The sequence below is a fragment of the Cucurbita pepo genome, chromosome LG03, assembly GCF_002806865.2.
Source record: "Cucurbita pepo subsp. pepo cultivar mu-cu-16 chromosome LG03, ASM280686v2, whole genome shotgun sequence".
Classification (NCBI taxonomy): Eukaryota; Viridiplantae; Streptophyta; class Magnoliopsida; order Cucurbitales; family Cucurbitaceae; genus Cucurbita; species Cucurbita pepo.
Window position 1 is genome coordinate 7,016,751 of NC_036640.1, and position 10,769 is coordinate 7,027,519.

The following is a 10,769-nucleotide window of genomic DNA, read 5'->3' on the forward strand; positions in this document are numbered from 1 at the left end:
CATTTGATCCGGTAATATAATTCTCGCTTAGAGTGTGAGAGGTATCGAGTTGTATCATGTAAGCTGAAATATTAGAACTCAAATAACACACTTCAGTCATATTAATGTAGTGATAATGCCTCAATAACAGTCATTTATTTGAAAATTAAGTTTATTTACTCATGGACAATGTGAAATTAACATGGCAATTATAGTAGGTTTTAAAGTATAGAACACGTGAATAAATTTCAAATCTTGAGTTGCAGAAAACACATGGACTAGCAACTAAAAATGATATATCCATTTCAAGGGCATTTGGTCTAGTGGTATGATTCTCGCTTCGGGTGCGAGAGGTCTCGAGTTCGATTCTCGAAATGCCCCTATAAATTCTTGCCTTCATAACTCTTGTTTTCATAACTTGGATCTTGATCTATGTCCTATATCTTGATTGTTGTCTTAGTCGTACTCATGCAAATAATACTTTAATACCTATCTAAGGGCCTTAGTAATGTTGTTTTGGGTTCTTGTCTTCGTAACTTGGACCATCCATCTTCTATTTCTTGATTGTTATCTTGGTCTGGGTTACTTTCTTTGTTCTTGTTCTTTTCTTGTTTATACTAACCCACGTCCAAGGCTTCATGCGTTCCAAGCGACATAATCTAAACCCGCATCCAAGGCTTCATGTGTTCTCTGCTGTATGTTCTGAAAACCTTCCAAGTGGTATAGTCTGAATACCTACACTCAAGGCTTCTTACATTCTAAGTAGCGTAGTCTGAAAACCTACATCCAAGGCTTCTTACGTTCTAAGTAGCGTAGTCTGAAAACCTACATCCAAGGCTTCTTACGTACCAAGCGATGTAGTTTGATTCCGCATCTAGAATTTTATGTGTTCCTTGCGATGCGACCTTAATACCTATGCTCAAGACTTCATACGTTCCAAGCGACATAGTCTGAATTCCTACGCTCAAGGCTTCATAGCATATTTCATACACATTTAGCATACGACACGTGCTGAACCACAAGGCACGTGTCATCATAAAACATCAACTTTTAATCGAAACGATAGTACGGTCACTTATTTGATTGGCCTTAATTGGCGTTCTCCCTAAATTTAACTATTTGGTTCGTCTTTGAGTTTGTTCCAAGTATTATCCACCCTATTAGCAAATCATGATACGTAAGGTTATTGGGTCGTGGGTGCAAAGCTACTAGACTTGATGATGGGCTGCTATAGGTGGGTAGTTGGTTGGGTTAGATAGGAGGTTGGACAAATGAATGTAGGTGGCTATCGATCTTAATCCGACTCAAGATATCGTCTTCTTTGCCCGACTGCGTTACGAGTCTCCTTCTATTTTATCTCTCTTCCCGAGGCCTCTATTTTAGTTTTCTTGTCGTTCTTTTTACAAGATTTTGTAACTTTCTGTCTATTTTGTAACTTTTGAAGTCTAGTTCAAATTATTTTATGTAAAATTATTTTTAGTTAGTTTAAATTATTTTATGAAAAATTGGGTTTAATTAGTTTAAGTTGAGTGAAATTAAATTATTTTATGTCAAATTATGTGAGTCAATTCACGTGGTAGAACACTAATTTATAATTTTGGAATTCTATTAAATTTCATAGAGCAGTTTTAAACTAGTATCAAGGGGTCGTAATAACTTCAGCCCTAGGACAAGCAAGTAGGTGGCCTTACTATTGGAAGAGTTAGAAGTTTATGTTTGTATGATGACACGTGCCCCATGGTGCTGCACATGTCATATACTTGATATGTGTGAAATGTTTATTAAATAATATAACTATGATATAACTATGATATGTTATGCCTAAGATATGATATGTTAATGATATGACACATGTTATGATATGATGTGTTGATGATATGCTACATGTTACGGTGTGATACATGAGGCGATATGCTTCATGATATGATACTATATGTTGGACATATTATGTGCATGATATGACATAATATGATGTATGATATGAATGAGACACAGTAAATATGTTTTTATACGGTATTCAACCCCGATACATGTTTTAAATGCTATGTTATAAAATGATATGATATGAAGTAAAATGGAAAGGGGTTGATTTACATGGTTTAATAAATGTGAAAAATGTTGGGAACAAATGCATCGGGAAATTTTTCCGTTTATGATGAGTACGGACGTACATTACGAAAAGAAAAATGATTATTATGTTTATCATAATATTACGACCGTCCCTATTCCTACCGGGTGTCCAACAAGAGCACCAGAGAATGCTAGTCCAACCAGGTAAGGGGTCCAGGAGGTATGCGAACCGACTGGTGGGTCCATATTCGCATGTATGAGTCGTGTGTAGAATACTAAATACACATCCAATGACCAATGATCACCTCAGAGAATACATATTTAAATCATAGGTCTCATTCATGATTGTATGTGTTTGCATCTAACCCCAATAGTAGGGTCACTTACTGAGTATTTATTATAGAGTATTTAAATGATAGGTCTCATTCATGATGGTATGTGCTACTCTTATTTACTCTTATTTTCCAGGTAAAGGCGTCCCTTGGATGGCTGACAGTGGCATCGCAACTTAGAATACTAGGGTACATGCATAGGGTAGTTGTCTTTAATTTTATAGACTATAGGTTAGTATAGATTATATTCATATAGATTAATTATTTAAACATTTAAGGTATGATAGATATATTTTATATATTAAAGATAACGTGAACCTTCAAATTAAATATTTTTTCTTGTTATATTTAATATATCTAATATATTGAATATTAATATGAATGTTTCTTTCAACAAAATTGTTTCTTAATATTTTTATGAGGACTTTATGAACCGTCATATTATAAGCTCTAGAGACATTTTTCATACGTCACATATTGGGACGATTATCTAGGCCCATCCAATGTTTGAGTTTACACGACCTAATAATGTATATAGTTATAAAATTCGTGAAAATTTTTAAAATTTGAGGGCATAATTGAAACCTAACCTAATCGATGTCGGAGACATTTTTTTATAATTTAAGTTAAATGAAAAAGTATAAAGAAGTCATTCTCATAAAGTTGTCCAAGGATAATCTTCTCCACTAACATATAAGTTATATATATATATATATATATATATATTTATTTATTTATTTATTTATTTATTTTATTTTTTATTTTTTTATAGAAAAAAAAGGAGATACTTGTTATGTCTATGAGACATCACTAAGCTATGTATGATGATAGTAAAAGAAATGACATGTATATACATGTATGGCTCAGGTGGGTTAACCATGAATAGACTGAAAATATGACGGGATCATAACCATGGGTTATGATTTTAAATTTTGAGACCTCATGCATATTGTATATCACGAGTATGAGATACTTCCCTAATATGTTTTTGTACATACGTATACACCATAGTACGATAGACGCTCCTTTCTTTCTGTTGGTTTCTGACAATGTAAGTGTGTGCTAATTCGTAGTCTAACTTAGAAGTATGTATATGAGCCTCACCAAGTGAGTTCATGCATGCATTAGAATATGCTTTGCTTATATATCTATAAAGGATTGAGATTGAGATTGTTTGATTTAATGTAATTCAAATGCTTGTTGTGGTTGTGAAGGGTATTTGTGTCTATCACCATGAGTTTATAATACCTTCAATCATTTATCAATATAACCTATCAACCCATTAAAAAAAAACACAAAAAATGTAGTCAATTAAACAAGGAGAACCTAAATAAATTAATTAACTCGATCGTTATATAAGATCAAGTATTTCTTAGAGTTCAAATCGATCTAGTACAAAGTGTAAAAATGATACCAATAATAGTTATGATCAAAGATTAGGGTTAGTAAGTTACCTTTACGAAGGCTTGTTCTATGAAATGGTGCTTGTAAATGAAAAGTTTGGTGTAAGGAATGAAGCCTGGTCCGAGATCCAAAACCGAAACCCTAAATGAACTCGACAAGAATTCCAAGAAATTGTTGTTCTATCCCACCTTTGATAACTCTATGTATACGCCCAATAACCAAAAACACAGTAGCTACAACGATAAAACATAAATCAAAATTTCCGATCGAGAAGCCTTAGGGCAGGCTTAAGATTACGAGATCCCATGCATGTTTTGATTTCCCTATCTCTCTTCCTTCCCCTAAAAACAAAACTTCTTGACTCTCTATTTCTTTTTTTGGATTCAACTACGAACGAAGCTAAGAACGAGACATAAAAGGAAAATGAGATGATCGTTTGACGGATGGAGTCGAGGAGGATCTTAGATCAAACTTCATTCCAAACACCATCTTTTCTTTGTTTTGTCATGATTTGAGGAATCAAAGGAGATGAGGGAGTGATATAATGAGGGAAGATGATGGGTAGGAGAGAGAAGAATAAAGAAGAAGGAGAAGAAGAGTGAAAAAGCTGGTGGGTTGAAATTGTGTTCTTGTAATTAGGTTATAGAGTTAGTGGGTCTGAAAAAGAAGAAAAAGAGTCCTATTTTGAATTATTTTAGGAGCTCAATTAATTGTGAACTTGTCGTGGTTGTTGTCGGTTTTGATGCTCCACTTTCTTTACATAAAGCTACACCAATCTATAACACTTCTTCATCAGACCCAACAACAACAAAAAATAAAAATTAAAAATTAANGTATTTGTGTCTATCACCATGAGTTTATAATACCTTCAATCATTTATCAATATAACCTATCAACCCATTAAAAAAAAACACAAAAAATGTAGTCAATTAAACAAGGAGAACCTAAATAAATTAATTAACTCGATCGTTATATAAGATCAAGTATTTCTTAGAGTTCAAATCGATCTAGTACAAAGTGTAAAAATGATACCAATAATAGTTATGATCAAAGATTAGGGTTAGTAAGTTACCTTTACGAAGGCTTGTTCTATGAAATGGTGCTTGTAAATGAAAAGTTTGGTGTAAGGAATGAAGCCTGGTCCGAGATCCAAAACCGAAACCCTAAATGAACTCGACAAGAATTCCAAGAAATTGTTGTTCTATCCCACCTTTGATAACTCTATGTATACGCCCAATAACCAAAAACACAGTAGCTACAACGATAAAACATAAATCAAAATTTCCGATCGAGAAGCCTTAGGGCAGGCTTAAGATTACGAGATCCCATGCATGTTTTGATTTCCCTATCTCTCTTCCTTCCCCTAAAAACAAAACTTCTTGACTCTCTATTTCTTTTTTTGGATTCAACTACGAACGAAGCTAAGAACGAGACATAAAAGGAAAATGAGATGATCGTTTGACGGATGGAGTCGAGGAGGATCTTAGATCAAACTTCATTCCAAACACCATCTTTTCTTTGTTTTGTCATGATTTGAGGAATCAAAGGAGATGAGGGAGTGATATAATGAGGGAAGATGATGGGTAGGAGAGAGAAGAATAAAGAAGAAGGAGAAGAAGAGTGAAAAAGCTGGTGGGTTGAAATTGTGTTCTTGTAATTAGGTTATAGAGTTAGTGGGTCTGAAAAAGAAGAAAAAGAGTCCTATTTTGAATTATTTTAGGAGCTCAATTAATTGTGAACTTGTCGTGGTTGTTGTCGGTTTTGATGCTCCACTTTCTTTACATAAAGCTACACCAATCTATAACACTTCTTCATCAGACCCAACAACAACAAAAAATAAAAATTAAAAATTAAAAAAAAGTTAGAGGGACCAATTTTATTTTTAAAATAAGGCCACTCGCTTCGGGTCTGATCGATATATAGAACCACTGACCACCCTATGCGTGTGGAAGAGGTCCATCACGACCAATGACTTAGTTCGATGATCTTAGTGGCTAATTACATAAGCTCACAACTTGGAATTACCACCATGTAATTATAACCCATACGTGACCCAGTTTAGCACTCGCAACCCGAGCCAATTGTTTGACCCTACTGTTAGACGAACACGACTCTCCACAATGCTATGATAATGTTCACTTTGAACATAAGTTCTCGTGGTTTTGCTTTGAGCTTCCCCAAAAGGCTTCATACTAATGGAGAGAGTATTATTTTATTATAAACCCATGATCGTTCCCTAAATTAGTCGATGGGAGACTTTCATCATCCAACACCTACAATCTCTACTATGCCAACAAGAATGTGTCACGTGTTGCACAAGGAACACACATCTATACTCGCGGTAAGTCCCTTGTTTTTATCCTATTCGACCTCCGTTCAATTTTTTTTTTCATTCTGATTTTGATATTGACCTTAATTTTACTTCAATTAGGACCCAATGAAATTTCAAAAAAAGGGCATGCTTCATCCATGCAAGTAGTCGTTTAGACTTTTTCAACGACTATTTCTAAGTAATACTTGTAAGGATTGCTGGGATGTGCTAGCATGTGACCCTATCCTGCCTTAGGCGGCTAGAATATGTATGCTTACGACCCTAGGAAGACTATTTAGATGAGAATACATTATACATTAAGAAAAATTACTAAAATGCTCCTTTACGANCACAATGCTATGATAATGTTCACTTTGAACATAAGTTCTCGTGGTTTTGCTTTGAGCTTCCCCAAAAGGCTTCATACTAATGGAGAGAGTATTACTTTATTATAAACCCATGATCGTTCCCTAAATTAGCGGATGGGAGACTTTCATCATCCAACACCTACAATCTCTACTATGCCAAGAAGAATGTGTCACGTGTTGCACAAGGAACACACATCTATACTCGCGGTAAGTCCCTTGTTTTTATCCTATTCGACCTCCGTTCAATTTTTTTTTTCATTCTGATTTTGATATTGACCTTAATTTTACTTCAATTAGGACCCAATGAAATTTCAAAAAAAGGGCATGCTTCATCCATGCAAGTAGTCGTTTAGACTTTTTCAACGACTATTTCTAAGTAATACTTGTAAGGATTGCTGGGATGTGCTAGCATGTGACCCTATCCTGCCTTAGGCGGCTAGAATATGTATGCTTACGACCCTAGGAAGACTATTTAGATGAGAATACATTATACATTAAGAAAAATTACTAAAATGCTCCTTTACGAGAATTTACAAGGCATGTCGACTTTTATGCTTTTCGTTGTGTTAGAATGGAGGATGAGATATTTTAATATATACGCCGGGTGGTTGATAGATGTTATCTTCCCATCGAGTTTACTTGAATGTCTAGATTATGATATTCGGCTTTAGATGTTTGATAGAAATATCTCACTAATAAGTATGCATGAACGATTAGAGTATATTTTCTATGTTTTAGGTGATCGATAAGAATATCTCCCTTACAAAACATGCATGAATAAATTATGTTATGACTAGGGCACTAGTCTCAATAGACCGATGACAATACGGTTTCAATAGACCTAACACCTTAGCTTAGTAAAACGTTTAGAATATATTTCCTGTGCTTTAGGTGATCGACAAGGAGTTTTAAATGTTTAATTCCGCATAAGAGCATAGATTATGATGACGGTAGCGACTTTAAGTTAGTAGAAATCTAGGGTCGTTAAATCGTAAATGGTTTAGCATGGACATGAGAGTCCAATACTCAAGAGAACCCAAATGGATGGACGTTTGGGATGTTCTGATGAGACGATCGACACATGAGTCAGTTCCCAACTAATGTGTCCGAGCAAATCAAGATGGTTGATCTGTCCCAAAAACCTCACTAACGAGACATCACAATAGATATGTAAGAATTTATTTTGTAAATAGTTATGTGGTAAATTATGTCATTAATAACTATTTTAATCTTATAATTAAATGGATAATTCAAATAATAATTTATATTTTTCATCTAAACCAAAAAAAAAAAAAAAAAAAAAAAAAAAAAAAAAAAAAAAAAAAAAAACTCTAATTCAGAGATAATTTAGCAAAAAATATTAAAAAAAAACCAATAAAATGGATAAAAATTAATTTATAATTTCTTTTAATATCATTAATTTAACATAGAGTTGGCCTCGAATTCAGGGTTGCTTTATTTTAAATTTATAATAATTATTTAAAGCTTTCATTTCCTTAATTAAATATTAAGATATTATAATAATAAGCAGCCCATCCTGTGACTGCTGAGCATGGCCTCCACAGCTTTTCCACCTTTTTCTTTTCTCTTTCATCCTTTACATGCTTTGATGTTTCACTTGTAACCACATTTTAATTTTGTATGTTTCATAAGGTATTTTAGGAATAAATTGTCTCGTTTGTTTGTCGTGTAAATACCCTCCACTGCAAGTAAACAAAGTGTACTAAGTATTTTACGAAGTGTCTTGTAATTTTTTCTCGATTGATCTTAATAGAGAGTGCTAGGGTTTCCCACAGAGTTATGTTCAACATAGTATGGATCTGGTGCATGTTGTATGTCATACGATCATGAATTACTTTTTTAGCATGTTATGTACAGATATGTACACCATGATATTATTCGTTTCTTTTTTGTTAATTTTAAGCAGATGAGCATGCGTAAATCATGTGTAGATAATTACTATGTATTCAACCCTACCCAAAAGAAAAAATAGAGATCAAGGAACAATCATGAAAAAAATTAGATCCTACCAGTTATGATACCATATTGTATGTGAATACATTTTCCATCCTCGGCCATGGAATCACCTACCAAGTATTTTTAAATACTTATCGTATTACTGTTAATTATTTTCTAAGTAAATTCAAAGGACATGAATGACGATGTCTACGGAGTAACAAAGTCATAGATAGTTAATTCCACATTGTTAGAGTTAAACTTTGTTCGCAATAAGTTTTTATTGTTTCAAATTTAAAACTATAAGAATTAACTTGTCACCCATACAAGTTTAAAGATTAATGATTAGAAATTAAAAAAGTAAATTGTGATGATTCAGACTTTAAAAATACGAACCGACCATGCAAATAAAAATATGCATAAATAGAAATCAACGTATAAAAATCCAGTTAAAAAACTTACAAACCATGAGATGTTCAGAGTTGTTTACGAAAGAGGGAACGGGATTAGGATAAAAAGTATATGTAGACGACATAGACACCCTAAATCTACATCTTGCTATGGCGGCAAAGCTTCAAAGCACACCCTCACCTCGGTAATGTGACATCATTCACTTGAAAGGAACATGTAGAAAGAGGTGAGTATAAAAATACTCCGTAAGCAACATACTTGTAGGCTCTCATCGGATCTTTAACTTAGTAGGAATCCACAAATTTAACTTCTTGGACATGGGGCAATTTAATAACTCCTCTAGAAAAACATCATAAACTCTCGGACTAAGGGAACTAAAGAAAATTTTTGCTGAGACCTCTGGAAGCAACCCTCATACATGAAACTCTCCCTTGACTAAGGTCACCTAAAAGGCTTCACAATCTATAAGGGTACAATTCTCACCTAGTCAATTCATTCTTAAGATGACGTGCAAAAAAATAATAGTATAGCATCTAGGACTAGTCTTGAAACTGTCAACACTACCTACCTAGTCAATAGGATACGGTTCTCACCTAGTCAATTCATACTTAGGATGACAATAGTATGATGATGAGGGTGTTCATGAGGCGCATGACACTAGGGGTTCTGCTGACTTCTGAACGTCGCTACAGATTAGCTGACCAGAGAGGGCAGGAGAGGGTCCAGGGGGTGTGCGAGCCCACCTGGAGATTCACACTCACACTTGTGGGTCGTGTGTAGGGAAGTATGACACATTTATAGTGGTCCGAGACTGGAGGCCACCCCTAGATGAGCTAGAGATAGATCCCAAGAGCATGATTGCATGTCTTTGCAATTGTATGGCCCCTATAGTGGAGCCACTTACTGAGTATTCTTCGAAATACTTAGGCCGTGTGCCACATCATTTTTCAGGTAAAGGCAAGGCACACACTTATATGAATGACGACGACATCGCGAGTAAATACTGTGGCACGTGCATAGGGTAAACTCATATTTTTATTTCTAGTCCTAGGTTAGAATAGGTTGTCTTGCATTTAATTGTTTTAAATTATTTTGTATTTATTTTTATTTTCTCTAAATTGAGTGTTTCGTATTTAAACATGTAAGATCATGGCTGTGTTTTCAAGAGAAGATGATGTTTTAATTGTTTTCGAAGTTTATGTTATAAATAAAGTTCATTTTAAGAGTTATATTTCCACATTAGAGATGTGCATGAGATATTAGTAGCGACTCTGAGTATGTAGAAATTTAGGGTCGTTACAGCCATATTGCATTATGTCGTTAATTCAGCCTACGACATAACCCTACAAAATATTAATATGACGTTAAGAAGAGAAGCTAACGTGCATGTATTGCTAATAGTAATACAAGATGAAACTAGGGCTGTGTCATAAAGACATTTCAAAAAAGAGAAAAATTAGAGCGACCTTATGCATTTCTATATGTACACGAGCATCAGGACACTTCTCCTTTTTTAAGATGATGAGTACGGACGCATACACTAGGAGGATGATGGTGATCCTGTTGAGCATGACACTCAGGGATTTGTTGACTTCCGGACGTCGCAACGGACAACTAGCTCAATGATGATGAGTTCAAGTGGGGAACGAACCGCCTGGAGGTTCACACTATTGAAAAACTTTTACTAATAACACTTCGTTGGGTCTAGTTAGGATGAGTTTGACATCTTAGAATACTCAAAAGTATCATTTAATGACCATGTGTACTCATTTAAACATTGTCTCTCCATTTTTTTTTTTTAATTCCCTTGTTCTTAATTCTCAATTTTTTTTTTTCTTTTCCACACTTTATTATATAACTTATATTTTATTCTTATTGTACATTACATTGTTTTACAATAATGTTTTATAACTTATTTAAGTATGTTTTAAAGTTTCA

General features: G+C 34.1%; 1 non-coding gene across 1 annotated transcript; it reads left to right on the plus strand.

Annotated features, from left to right (window-relative positions):
• Positions 1-288: 288 nt before the first annotated feature.
• TRNAP-CGG lies at positions 289-360 on the plus strand. The gene has a single exon. It is a non-coding gene; the product is annotated as a tRNA-Pro (tRNA).
• Positions 361-10,769: the final 10,409 nt, after the last annotated feature.